The 13,432-nt window shown below is 41.0% G+C and overlaps 1 pseudogene; it reads right to left on the bottom strand.

Moving 5' to 3' along the window:
* Window positions 1-10,046: 10,046 nt before the first annotated feature.
* LOC148106079 (uncharacterized) lies at window positions 10,047-11,640 on the bottom strand (annotated as a pseudogene).
* Between the last annotated feature and the right edge of the window lie 1,792 nt (window positions 11,641-13,432).

A 13,432-nucleotide genomic window follows, 5' to 3' on the forward strand; every position in this document is an offset into this window, starting at 1 on the left:
AGTGTAAAAGATCAGCTGTGTGGAGCACAGAATGCGGAACCAAATGAGTTCTGGAAAACAGAACTTCAAAAAAACTTCACAAAAGGAAAAAATCCAAAACTACAGAAGGCCAGGAGCAAGAAATGCAAGTACTATCTTCAGGGAAACACAGAACAAACGAACACATAACCACATATCCAATATACACTCACAGGACCTATTCAATTCAGATTGATTTATACAGCACCAAATGACAACAACAGTCGCCTCAAGGTGCTATATATTGTAAGGTAGACCCTACAATAATACATACAGAGAAAAACCCAACAATCATATGACCCCCTATGAGCAAGCACTTTGGCGACAGTGGGAAGGAAAAACTCCCTTTTAACAGAAACTTTGGGCAGAACCAGGCTCGGGGAGGGGCGGCCATCTGCCGCAGCAGTGAGCTGAAGGTGAGTCAGACCTCCATGAATACGCCTCCCCACCACCAAACCGGTCACGGTGAATGATGTTACAGGCAGCATGATGTTCTCCATGGCTTCTCCACGCCCTGTATGGGGGTTTCTCATTGTGGCCCTCTCTGTGTTAATCCTGGCTCTGCATTGAGGGCTTTTTCATTTGCACCCGATAAAGATCCATCTGTTCTCTGATGGAAACCAGTCGTCTGCCCTATCTTTACGGTGTTAAAGTTTCACATTATTATGATTCTTTCTAATGACACATGTCACGTCAGTGTCCCACACTGTAAAGGAAGAGTGTTTCCTGCTGAGTGTTGTAGGTATTTGCTTCCAGGTCTTGTCATTTACTGATAAATCCGTCACATTAACAACACTGCTGAAGGATGTCAAAGGAAATGGAGAACAAAACATAAACTTTGGATTTCTGAGCAGTAAATTTTTCCTCCAATAACTATCTGAGACCCAGATATTGACTCCTGTGGTGAACCCAGAAACGTTTGACTGTATTGAAGGTTTTGGCTGGCTGTGTCAATGTAGGAGAGCGTGCCGCCCTGAGGGGAACACCTTCATAATCATAAAATCCTTTAAAAACGAGAGAAGTGATCAATTGAGACAAGACTGGTCTCGTCCTGATGGGAGGTATGTTTTGTGTTTTGAGGACCTGTGAGAAAATGTCCGTATTCTGAGGAGAAACCCATCACGATGGTGACAGCTGGAACATTTCTGTGTTTTTAACCTCTGAGTAGTCTCATATTTCTGTTTCAATTTCATTCTACAGCTTTCCATCAGAGTTGGCCCACTGGTGGGGCGAGAAGAGTGGAAGTATGTTTAACCAGAGTGTCCTGTGTCCCGTGGGAGTGCTTTGGGAGGGTGGGTTAGTGGATGTGTTGTTACTAGCTGTTCTGTTCACATTACCAATGATAAATCTGCCCGCTGTCAAAGAAAACTGCAGATTGCATCAGTTCCATGAATGTGAAGCATTTACAGACTCGATGTGATTTACAGTTCAGGTCACAGTGTTTTATTTTGTCCTCTATCAGCACTCATGTTTCTGGAAAACGGCAGAATGTGACAGCCGCTCTCCCGCCCACCTCATGCCAGCGGAGTGCTCTTATTCAGAGGCAAAGGCCATCTTTGTTTCTTTGAGCACTGCATAATTTATGCATACACACAAAACAAAATTAGTATGGATCGGATCTGGCCGACACAATGTGCTTGCACATGGCCCACATACCGCAAAGAATGACAGCCCTTTGGTGGCCCAGCTCTGGTTTGCCAGACGTGGCCCACACATGGGCCAGCACAAGGCCAGTTGCAGACACACTGGTGGTTCTGTGCTGGCCCAGAACAGTTTCAGCTCTGGCCCCAGATGTCAGCCTAATGTGTACTTTAATCAAGCCATGTAATAACAACATGTGCATAATAGTGCAAAAGTAACATGATGAAACTCTGTTCAGACAGTGAATGGACTGAGTCCTTTAATAGCGCTTTTCTACTTTCCCAGAGTACTCAAAGTGCTCTATACAACATGCCACATTCACCCAATCACACACTTTCTCTAATCTGAGTGCTTCCTAACTACATTCATACACATTCACACTCTTGCAGACTGGAGGAGCCAGGGATTGAACCACTAACCTTCCAATCAGTAGGTGACCTGCTCTGCTGCCTGAGATACAGCCACCCACTGGCAAAGATGAGTAAACCGTCACTAGGTATTGGATAAAGTGTACACTCACAAACCTGTCAAACCTGCATTTGAAACATTGGCTACCATAGCAGTATAGTATTGCAACATGGCATTTGGGTCTTCTAACTAAAATAGGAAAATAGGAACATAAATAGTATCATCATTGCCAGACCTGGCCCACATCTGGTTGACATACAATCTGCCATGACACCAGTCAGTCAGAAGTGCCAGCTTGATGCCAGATCCGGGTCAGACCTGTTTTCTATGAGCCTTGGCCACATGACCCAATCCACAATCGAGCCAGATATGGCATGGCATCACATAAACAGTGCCATCTATGCCAGGCCTGGCCCATATGTGGATGACATACGTCTTATCATGCCAGAAGTCAACCAGCAGTGCCGGCTTGATACCAGATCTGGGCCAGATCTGCTTGCTATTGGGGCAGACACAGTCGCACAGACACACTCACTCATTCACACAGTCACACAGATATACTCACACTATCAGCTGTCTGTGGCTTTCCAGCGATTGCAACACTCAGCATCAAGTTCAACGGTGCACACATGTGGGTCACTTTCATCTTGTTAAGGTACGGTACACCTCATCGTGTGTGTGTGTGTGTTTGTGAAAAGGAGAAGCTAGTGTGACTTAAACAGACAGCGGCATGCTGCATGTTTTTACTATGATCATTAATTTGACAGTTGAGCCCAATTAAAGAACAAACTACTAAGGAAGGATGTTCCACATTATCAAGCAGACAAGTAGCGGTTTTTGATACGGGCTGCCCGGGGCGGCATGTTGGTGGGGGGTGGCATCACAGGCATTGGCAAAAAAAAAATATACTCGTACTCATGCTGACCCGACATCATGCCAGTGCATATTGGGAATGGCATGGGCACCGATCGGTTTTCTAATGCCCATTTGCTGGGAGTAAGGGTGCTCTCCGTTTGCAAGGAGGGCGCCAATTTTCTTAAATATTATTTTCTTAAATAAATATCAAGAAAATTTACAAGAATAATCCAGAGTAGAAAAGAGCGTGTGTAAAAAGGGTGTAACTATTGCAGTGTTCACCGTGTGTTAGATGGAGGAGTTGTACGGGGAGATGGCCACAGGCAGGAATGATTTCCTGTGTCGGTCAGTGGTGATTTTTGGTAATCTCAGTCTCTCACTGAATGTGCTTCTGTGACTAGCCAGCATGTCATGGAGTCGGTGGGAGGTATTATCCAACATTGTCTTTATCTTGGACAACAGCTACCTGACAACAGCTACAGCGACCCTCACTGAAGCAGACCACCATTTTCAAGCAATATGGGAAAGAAAAGAAAAAGGATCTGTCTGCTATTGAAAAGTGTGAAATAGTTAAATGCCTTGGACATGTAATGAAAACCTTAGATCAGGGGTCGGCAACCCTGGGCACGAAGGGTTAACTGATGATACGATGATACTGGATTGGCCATCAGGCATACCAGGCATTTGCCCTGTGGGCCGGAAAGGGGAGGCAGGAGGAGGAGAGACCGGAGCGAGTGTCAGGCCGCCGGTCCGAGTGTCAGGTGAACTGAACTTCAGGTAAGAAGTTATGACCTGCAATCTATCTGGGTCAGATATAAACCAAGTTTAGGTGTAGTTTGTTTTCGTTGTGCTGACTTTTTCGTACTGCATAATGACGGAGTTTATATACAGCTGGGTGGGTGCTATGATGTTACTGATAGTGAACTTTATTTTATTCATAAGGTTAGTTAGTAGAGTTGCCAACCGTCCAATAAAAAACGGAATCGTCCCGCATTCAGAGAAAAATATTACGCGTTTCGCATTGAGGTGTAAAGCAGGGGTCGGAAACCCTAGGCAAACAGTTGGCACGCGAAGGGTTAACTGATGGCACGGCCATAGCTGGACTGGCCATCGGGCATACCGGGCATTTGCTCGGTAGTGTAACGGTTATAAATTATAAAAATATACACAATGCTTACAAAATTACTTGGTTCTCACTGTACATTTTCTCTATCAGGTGAAAGTAGTTTAATTATTTGGGGTCACAAATCATACAAAAGAAGAAAAGAAGAAGAAGAAGGAAAAAGTGAGGATTGAGACCAGAACAGGATCCCAGAAACATTCAGAAAAGTCAGAGTCCCTTCTTTCTTCACAGGCTGAACTCTGGACAGGACAGATGAAAACAATCAATGACTGTAGAAAACATGGACGACAGCTCCCCATAAATGAAGTCAAAACGTCTCTATCACCCCCTGGTGTCTGGCTGCAGTATAGGTCATAAGCCCCGCCTCCTCCATGTTAGCGGATGGGACTGGGGTCAGACTAAAATAAATTAATTCTGCTTAGATATTTTTTTTTCCAAACATTCTTTCTTTTGTTATCAATAGTTCTCATCATGCTGATTGATGTCCAAGGGGTCTCCTTTCCCATAAGTTTTATTCTAATTCCTACCGCGGTGATGTTAAATTGGGGTGAAACGTCATCATAACAGCTTTGACTGGCAGCTGCAGTCACGGAGAAGCTTGCGTATCTCTGTTCGCGAATAGCAGATAGAGCGTAGGCTCTGAGAGGACGCCCAGCGTTTACGCTACGAAAACACGACAGCCTGAGGTGTTCTTCAGTAAACTGGACTACCCGACAGAAGGAGCCGAGGCCCCGCTGCACTTTTTCGGTAAGTTAAACGTGTTTGTAAGCTAATCCGTAACTACCGTCCTTAGTTAGGTCCTGAGACCTAGCTAGCTAAAATGAGCACTCGGCTGTCAGGGTTCGTTTAGCTAATCTCTGCAGGTGAATGAATTTACTAAAGAAATTTACTAAAGAAATCAAGGGAAACGCCCCGGGCTACTCAGTCACTAATTACTGTTACTGTACTTTTATTACAAGTATTATACTGTAAAAGAAACAGGCAATATAACAATATAACAATGTAAAATATGTGCAAACAACAACATATTTTCAGTCTCTTGCCACATCTGTAAAGACAGCAACATTTTTTTAAAGCTTGTACTTCAGTAACTCCTCATTAATCAGGAACTATGGATTAAGGTACTGTAGTGTACTGTAATACTGAAAAAAATGAAGAACTTCAGATCCTGAGTGTGTGAGGACAGAAGAATCAGCTTTATTTCAATTTTGAGGGATAAAATTTATATCTGAGTTTGATGGTTCTGTTCTCTTTGTGATTACAGGAGCTGCCCTCAGATTCAGACCTCAGCCCCATCGAGTGACAGCAGACCATCCAACATGTTCACATGTTAACTGCAAAATGAACTGATAAAAACAGTACAAAGGTTAAAGTACCACATGTGCTGTAGTGAAAGCTGCAGCTTTATTGATAAAGTTAAAGACAAAAAAACAAAAAGATTAATCACTCATGTAACTGTGTCACTATATATCAGCATTAACAGGACCTCAGTTTGGTGTTTCACAAAGCTAGTTTCTCTGCAGGGTGAATGTAGCTGTTGATAGAATATGGGCTCTATTATTAAATGAAAAGAACAAATTAGACTACACTACTGAAACGTTCTGCTGATGTTTTTAAAGTTTCCATGTTACCAGGCTGTAGAGGGCTCTCTACCATTACACTCACAGTCTTAAATGTTAAAATCTCAAAGGACAGCATTATATTTTTGATATTAACAGTAACTCGGGGCTTCTGTGGAGTGTGCAGCTGATCTCATCGCTGTCTAAAAATGGATTAAAAAACAAACAAACATAAGAAGTGCTGAATCCTTCAATAACACAGACTAGTATAGGTGTGTAGCATCGCTAACTAGCTAGCAACAAGCCTCCAACACAGTGCGTATGCTAGCGGCTAATCTAGCAAAGGAATTAACAACAGAGTGATTTTAGAACAATGGCTGGATCCCAATTCAGGGTCTGCAGCATTAAAGGCCGCATTTTAAGGCTGATTACGTCACAGCGACGCGACGAAGGCTGTCCCAATTCAAAGGCTGCTCGAAATGCGGCCCTCAAATGCGTCCTTCATTTCCCTGAATTTTAAGGCTGTGGCGGTGTAGACTTCGTGGCCCAACATATCCCAGAATGCATAGTGCGGCGCCAAAAAAAAAGGCGGAAGAGGGGTGCCCGAAGAGTAAACTTTTAAAAGTAAGTACTGAATATTATGTCACTTATTTATGTGCAAATGTTTAATAACGAAGAACATTAAAACATTCCTGTTGGCCACATGTCGGCAAAGTTATGTGACATTAGTGATGTTTGTACTAACTTGGTTTTAAAGTAGGGATGCACCGATACTGGTATTGGGTATCGGGTATCGGGGCCGATACTGTAAAATGTGTGTGTACTCATACTCGTAAAAGTTAACCGATACCATGAACCGATACTAACTTATTTCATTAATCAGAGGGTGGCTTGTCATTTTTGTTGTAGTTTTTTAGATTGGCTACTAGGGGGACATCCTGCGCTAAACAGGCACAGGGTTAGACGAGTCAGACTGGCAGCTCCAGATAAAAAAAGAGAAACTGGAGGCTGCTGTAGCTAGGCTAAACAAAATGTCAGCAGTGTGGACCGGAACAGCCAACTTTAACTCAGGTTTTGGAAAAGCGATGAAAAATGTCAAGAGAAAATCCACGGGCAGTTAAAATAACAGAGGCTCTGACTCATTTTATTGCTCTGGATGACCAGCCAGTCGTGGAAAACATAGGATTCTTCTCAGCGTACTCGAGCTGCGATATGAAATTCCCAGCCGCCCACACATCAGGGAGATAATGGTGCCAAAACTTTCTAAAGAGGGAAAGACAAGCAGTGTGTGCGCGATGTCAGTCCTTGGTTTAACGGCACAGTGGACTGATGATCCACGGGCAGATGGGGAGTTCGTTCGTCAAAGCCAAATAATTTCGTTATTTTGTTTGTTTGTTTACAATATGGACACTCTGCAACAATTTAAAAGTTTATTTTATTCTCAAACCTAATTTGTATTTATTTTATTCCAAACAGAAGTGTTTATTTATTATTCCGAAAGCTCGAGACGGTGCCAATAGTTCAGTGATATTTTGTTAAATTACAATGTGGAGACTCTGCAATAATTTAACAGAAGTGCTTATTTTTCACTTGAAATTTTTTTGTGGTCATTTTTATTAAGATATTATTTATTATCGGCAGAGAATAAAATAAAACCTGTCTTCCAATTCATTGCATTTGTGTGTGTGTGTGTGTGTGTGGTAGAAGTATCGGTTTTTGTACTCTGTATCGGCAAGTACTCAGATCCAAGTATCGGTATCGTATCGGTTTGAAAAAATTGGTATCGTTGCATCCCTATTTTGAAGCCTTTACTTTAAAATATACGCCGTTCAATAGTTGACCTTAATCTTACAGAGAATTTGATGATTTTATGGATATTTAAAGTAAGCACGGAGACAAATTTAGTAATGCCAACATATTAAAAGAACAATATTTGTCTCTTATATATAACACACATACAATATATTCTCACGCAGAGAAGAACGGCTGCTGCTGCCATCATCATCCGTCATCATTTCTGCAACACTGGCAGGGCTAGGGGCCAGGACTCTCCTCTTCAGGTTTTTGGGGGATGTTGCTAACTCCGGGTCCGAGAACAGGCACCACACCCGCAGTAGATGTGCATGGTGTGAGGTCTTGCAGCAAGCTATCAAATACAGCACATTTTTCGGCTTTTAAAAAACAAAACGCTATCCGTCGCCAGGTGTTTCATCGGATTTGAGGTGTTACTTCCCTTGCACAGTATCAGCTTAAAGCACTTGTTGCAGGCTGCTGAGTTTGCATATTTTGCTGTGAAGTACAGCCAGACTTTTGACCGCTTCGCCTTGGGCATTTTTAATCTGTAGCTCTGCTCTAAAAGAACGTACGTACCTGGGCCCGCCTACTATCCTCGGAAACGTAAAACGATTGGCTAGGATTCGAAGTGTATGACATTTCAGGAAAAAAAAAGCACCGAAATGTGCGCTGCTTTTCGGTCTGGTTACTACGGAGCCCCTCTGATGACATGGTACAGGCATAACGTGCCCACGAAATACTATTTCGAGGCCACGAAATAGGTATGACGTGCGCACGAAATGCTAATTTGTGGCCACGAAACACTTGATGATATATATATATATATATATCATCCCAGGGCACATTCACTAGAACCTGCGTCAGCCATAGTACGGAGTCCTTGCTGTTGGTGATGTCTTTAAGGTGAGTGTATTATATTTTATATTTATTTTATATTGTTATCCCGCATTTCGGCAGTTATTTATTCAGACCTATCTTTGTTACTATGTTCTAAATGGTATCTGCTGACGTTTCAAACATTGTTGTTACTACACCTCATGTTGTTACTACACGTTGTTTTGTTGTGCTAATATGTAGCCGTAAACTCATTTTCAACTGTAGGATGTGCGGCTACCCCGCAGCACACTTTCAAAGTAGAGCAAGGCTGAAAGCTACTAATAAACGAGGTATGTTCAACATAAAACCTTAGTTCTCTGTGTCACGAAGGTGTCTCTCTTTTACCCTGGCCACATCACCATACTAGCTGGTGCAACTAATCTGGTCTGGACAATAATAACAGTTTTAGATGGAAAGCATCTTAAAATTGCCTCTTTTTTTTCCGCTGAACATCTCCTTTGAAAGTAGCATCATGTGAGTCACACTTGTTAAGGTAATACATGCTAAATGAACCGTAGCTTTCAATGCATCACCGGATGAAGCCTTGCAGTTACAGTAGCTCACTGCAATATATCTAATGTTGTGATCAATTAGACAAGAAGACCAAGTAGGCTAAAGTGTAGAATCATAGTTGTGTCACCAATGCTCCAAATGTTTCTTGAGCCTATAATGTTGTTATTGTGGAATAGATTAAAGCAATCCCATGTTTGATAAAGAACGGCTTCTTTTCTTAAAAATCACAGCACGTGTATGACATTATAGAATGAGTAGTTAAATAACTTTCAGCGGTGTCATTAGACATGTTCATGTTTAAAGATGTATAGAATGTAACAGAGAGGACAATGTTTTGTACAAATGAGAATGGTTTACTGGTGTCTTTCAAAATACACCATACTCAAGAACAGGTTGTATTTTGCATATAATAACAGGATAAAATAACAGTTATTTCTAAAATGTTATACAAACCTCTTTACAATGTAACCAATCTCTGTAATTGACAACTTTTCTTCTAAACCCATTAGGAACATAAAGGTTCACATTCTTGTTTCTATTAAGATTTCTGCAAACATCTAAAATACTTTAATATAGAACATGCTTAATCAGTTGGAATATGGTATTTGTAATAGTGTTGTACTTATGTTTGTATATACAGTAGACAGCACTCAGCAATCTTCCAGTTTGTAGAACTGTTACTGTATGCTATATTGGAAATATTTGTTACTTTTCCTGTAGTAAAAAAAGTATTAGAATGTTAAAATTAGTAATTTATTTTGGCACTAGCCAAAAACACAGTAACAATGTGTGCAGCAGTAACAGATGCACTTCTATGTTTAGTGTACGGATTCCTACCAGGTGAAGCACTGAAAATGTCATTTAAATATGTATATGTATTTTCAACTGGTGTTGTTTTGTGGTCTCATTCCCCAAGCAATTTGTTGCCTTATTTTGTCCCCAACACTCACTGCTGCTTCTGCAAAGTCAGAGTGCTAAGTGCTGTCTACTACAGGTAACTCCACTTCAAAAAACCTGACCATTCCCTTACTATTTTAATTGGGGGGTGAAACTAAGAAAGCACTTACTGACCAGATGAAAAAAAAGGCTGCACATGAAAAAGGCACAACGGGCTACACTGTTAAGAGAACTTAACCACCCAGTCTATTGAACATTCACATTCATTCCTTCATGTTACTGTTAACTACACCCGTGTTTCTTTGAACTGTTAGGGTGGAAAACCTAAAACGTGTAGGGCAGAGTGCCTTGAGGACCAAGGTTGGGTAACACTGACCTACACCACATCCATCACCCACATAGAGCTTGCGAGAATGCTGTTAAATTCACTGCGAAAGTCTGGATAGCTGTGATAACCAAGGGGCAGCTTTAGTACACATCCACATGTGTGGGATTGTGGTCTGCGGAGGAAATCTGTAGTTTCTATGAACTCAATTAGTATGGCTTTATCCAACAGATTGGATCCTGTACAGAACCGCAGGAAAAGCTGAAGATAATTGAAATCAATTTCTCCAATGTACATTTTCAGGTAACGAGAAACTGTTGACTGGGCAGCTGTCATCTCCTCTGGAAAGATTAGAAGCTCCTTCACTGTTTTTACGGTTGGTTTTTTTTCTGCAATGAAATGATGCAGTCCTTCTGGTGGGAGTAAACCAGCTACAGAACCCACAACAGGATGCCAGCACTTGATTACAAACATTGGGGCCTGAATAAGTACTTTGTGTCCTCATCTGTGCCAAAACAGGGAGCAGTGTGTCCTTGGTAGGAACCTGCTTGCACTCATGTGCATCAAGTACTTCCAGCAATTCATCTGTATCCACTGAATTGAAGTCATCCAAAGCCTTCAGGAGAACAGATTGCTCTTCTTGTGAGACGTACAAAAGAAAGGAATCTTTTAAACTACTGGTTGTCGAGCCATACAATATCTCCTCCAGAAAGGGTATTGCAAGCTTCACTGGGAAGTAACCAGCTTGTTTTCACCCTACAACAAACACTCTAGCTATAGCCTGCCATTCTTCACACTGAAAGTCATGCCGGATGAATGGGACTTTCACCTCAACTCCCAATGTGCAGCTGTCATAGAAATCCATCCAAAATTCTGTCAGGCAGTTCCGCAAAACACCACTTCCTTCCCCCTGTTCAAGCTCTCCATTTGGTAACAACATTTTGATATTGACCTCAGATGAAATAATGTTTGAGTCCTTAAAGGCACTGATCAAATCAGTAAGACAATGACCTCTTCTAACAGTCAGTATTACAAGATCGTGGTTCAGGGGGTGCTTGGTCAGGAATATTGGCCTCTCCTGTCAGCCCCGGTGAGAGAGACAATGTGTGATGAGGTGGATCAGACTCTTTTTCTGTAAACAGTGTTTCAGGGTTTAGTTCAACCACACTAATATCCACCCTGTTATCCCCACTAATAATAACAACTGCATCAGAATCTTCACTTTCACCTACATTTGGCAGACCATCCCAGGGTAATGTGTCATTCAGTTCCAAATATCCACTTATGGAAGCTCCATCATTAATTACAAAGTGGTTTGATGGTTCTGAATTTATGTTTTCCACCAACAGATCATCAGCGGCCTGATTAGGTTCATTGTCAGTGAGATCTACCACAGAGGGCTGGGTTATTGCATGATTGGCCTCTACATCTTGGGGCTGCTGTTGTGTTTTCTTTCTGGTACACAGATAAAGTCGCAGAATTTTGACCTTACTTTGCTTATACAACTCATCAACTGTATTGGAAGCATCCACATGCATCTGTGAGCTCTCAATATGAGTTGAATAGTGTGAAAGACTTTTTTTTTTTTTTTTTCTTTGAGATGCCATTGGGGAAAAACAGATTTTCAGCCATAAGTTTGATATTTGACTACAGATAAATGCCTTGTTCCACCACCACTTACAGACTTCACCTGTTTGAACCCACCCTTCTCCTCATCAAAATCCATCCAGCCAACCTCAATTCGTCTCACTGTTCATTTTGCATTTGTATTTTCTGCCCACTGAGACAATTTCTCTTTAGGAGGCATTCCCTCAGCTCCTGTCAGTCTTTGTCGTAGCCTTGAGAGTATAGATTCTTTCCTGGATGGTGACATCTGTGACAGTGTTGCTTGTCTGCAGAAGGCCACAGTGGAGACTCTATCGCCAACTTTGGGGATGTACTTTGCCAGGTCACTGTCTGTCATTAAGGGAATGACAGTTTCATCAATCTGAAAAATATAAATAACAAATTAATAAAATTGTCAATATTAAAAAAACAATGAATACATACAACTGCATATTTTAGAGTTGTTTTTTGCTATCTACTTTCGATAACAGATACTTTTGGTAATGTGGTACACATTTGTCCAACATAAGATGAACAAGAATTACTTTTTAAATTACTATTTAAACATATCATGTCATTAATTAATGTCATTGATTAAACAAAAATAGGAAATTCAAAAAAAATTTTTTGAATGTGCATAGTAAATTGTGGATTGCGGCTCTCCGTTCAAAAACAAACACACAGACACACACGCACGCACACAGCAACAGCTGCAGTGGCTTACATTCTCATCTTCAAGTTTCTTGATCACATCTTCTTCAACTTTGCGCTCTGTTAAAAATTCTCGCAGCCGAGTATCCATAGCTGACCTCTAAACCACATGAAAATGAAATTAGTATTTTTACACTCAGTTATAAATTTTATGTAGCAGATTTTTACATGATAGCCTACCTATAAAATCACTTTATCTATGGCAAATCAGAATTTGATAATGATTGTTTTATTACTTAGATATTATCTATGGTAATGAGGAATGGAGCGATTGTCTACTTGGAGTTTAAGTAGTCCCGTATGAGCAATGACAACCTGCATCAATACAAAATCATTCCGATCACTGTATGCTTTATTAGTTCCCTTGGCAACGTGATACCAGTCTATGTGGTTGTTATCCAAGGTGCTCTTGTTTTTGTTAGAAATGAACACATTTTTGCTACCAAAAACTATTATGAACAACTTTTGATGCTTTAACAGTGTGATAAGTTTAACTCAATCCCAAAAGGATTTATTTTTTTCTAACCTGTATCATATTTTAGTTTAATACTCCACGCTTTATAGCTACCAAGAGCAAGCAACACTTCATGATGAGTTAATATACTGACATGGATAAAATGAAAATTATGTTATACAGTCTTTTCTGATAATTTTGATACAAAGACAAGATAACTACACACTGGAGAAAAATAATTACTTAATAATAAGTACATTAAGCTGTAGGAATACATACTAAAGTACAAAATGTACTACATTTGTATGTTTGTGTCCATTTAAGTAGCCTCAAATAACTGTGAACGAACTGTATCCCTGAGATGAAAATATAAATCAAGGGCCTGGGACATGGTAGATGGGAATTCCAAGCTTGATTCCTCCATTATTATTGTGCACAAATCAAACACTTGCACATCACATGAGACTGAACTAACAAAAGTGCAGCTATTTTTACACAAGGTCAAATCTTCTGTCAGTGGAACGAGACATGGTCTGGCCAACCTGGGAACCTATGGGGTCCAGTAAAGAGATGAGGATCCTGACGTCTTCTTTCCTGATCGCAATGTCGTGTTGTTTGCACTTGTTGTTGTTGTTTGGGGTGGCTGTAGCTCA

This window comes from Neolamprologus brichardi, chromosome 2 (assembly GCF_056152115.1).
Source record: "Neolamprologus brichardi isolate AB-2024 chromosome 2, ASM5615211v1, whole genome shotgun sequence".
NCBI classification, from domain to species: Eukaryota; Metazoa; Chordata; class Actinopteri; order Cichliformes; family Cichlidae; genus Neolamprologus; species Neolamprologus brichardi.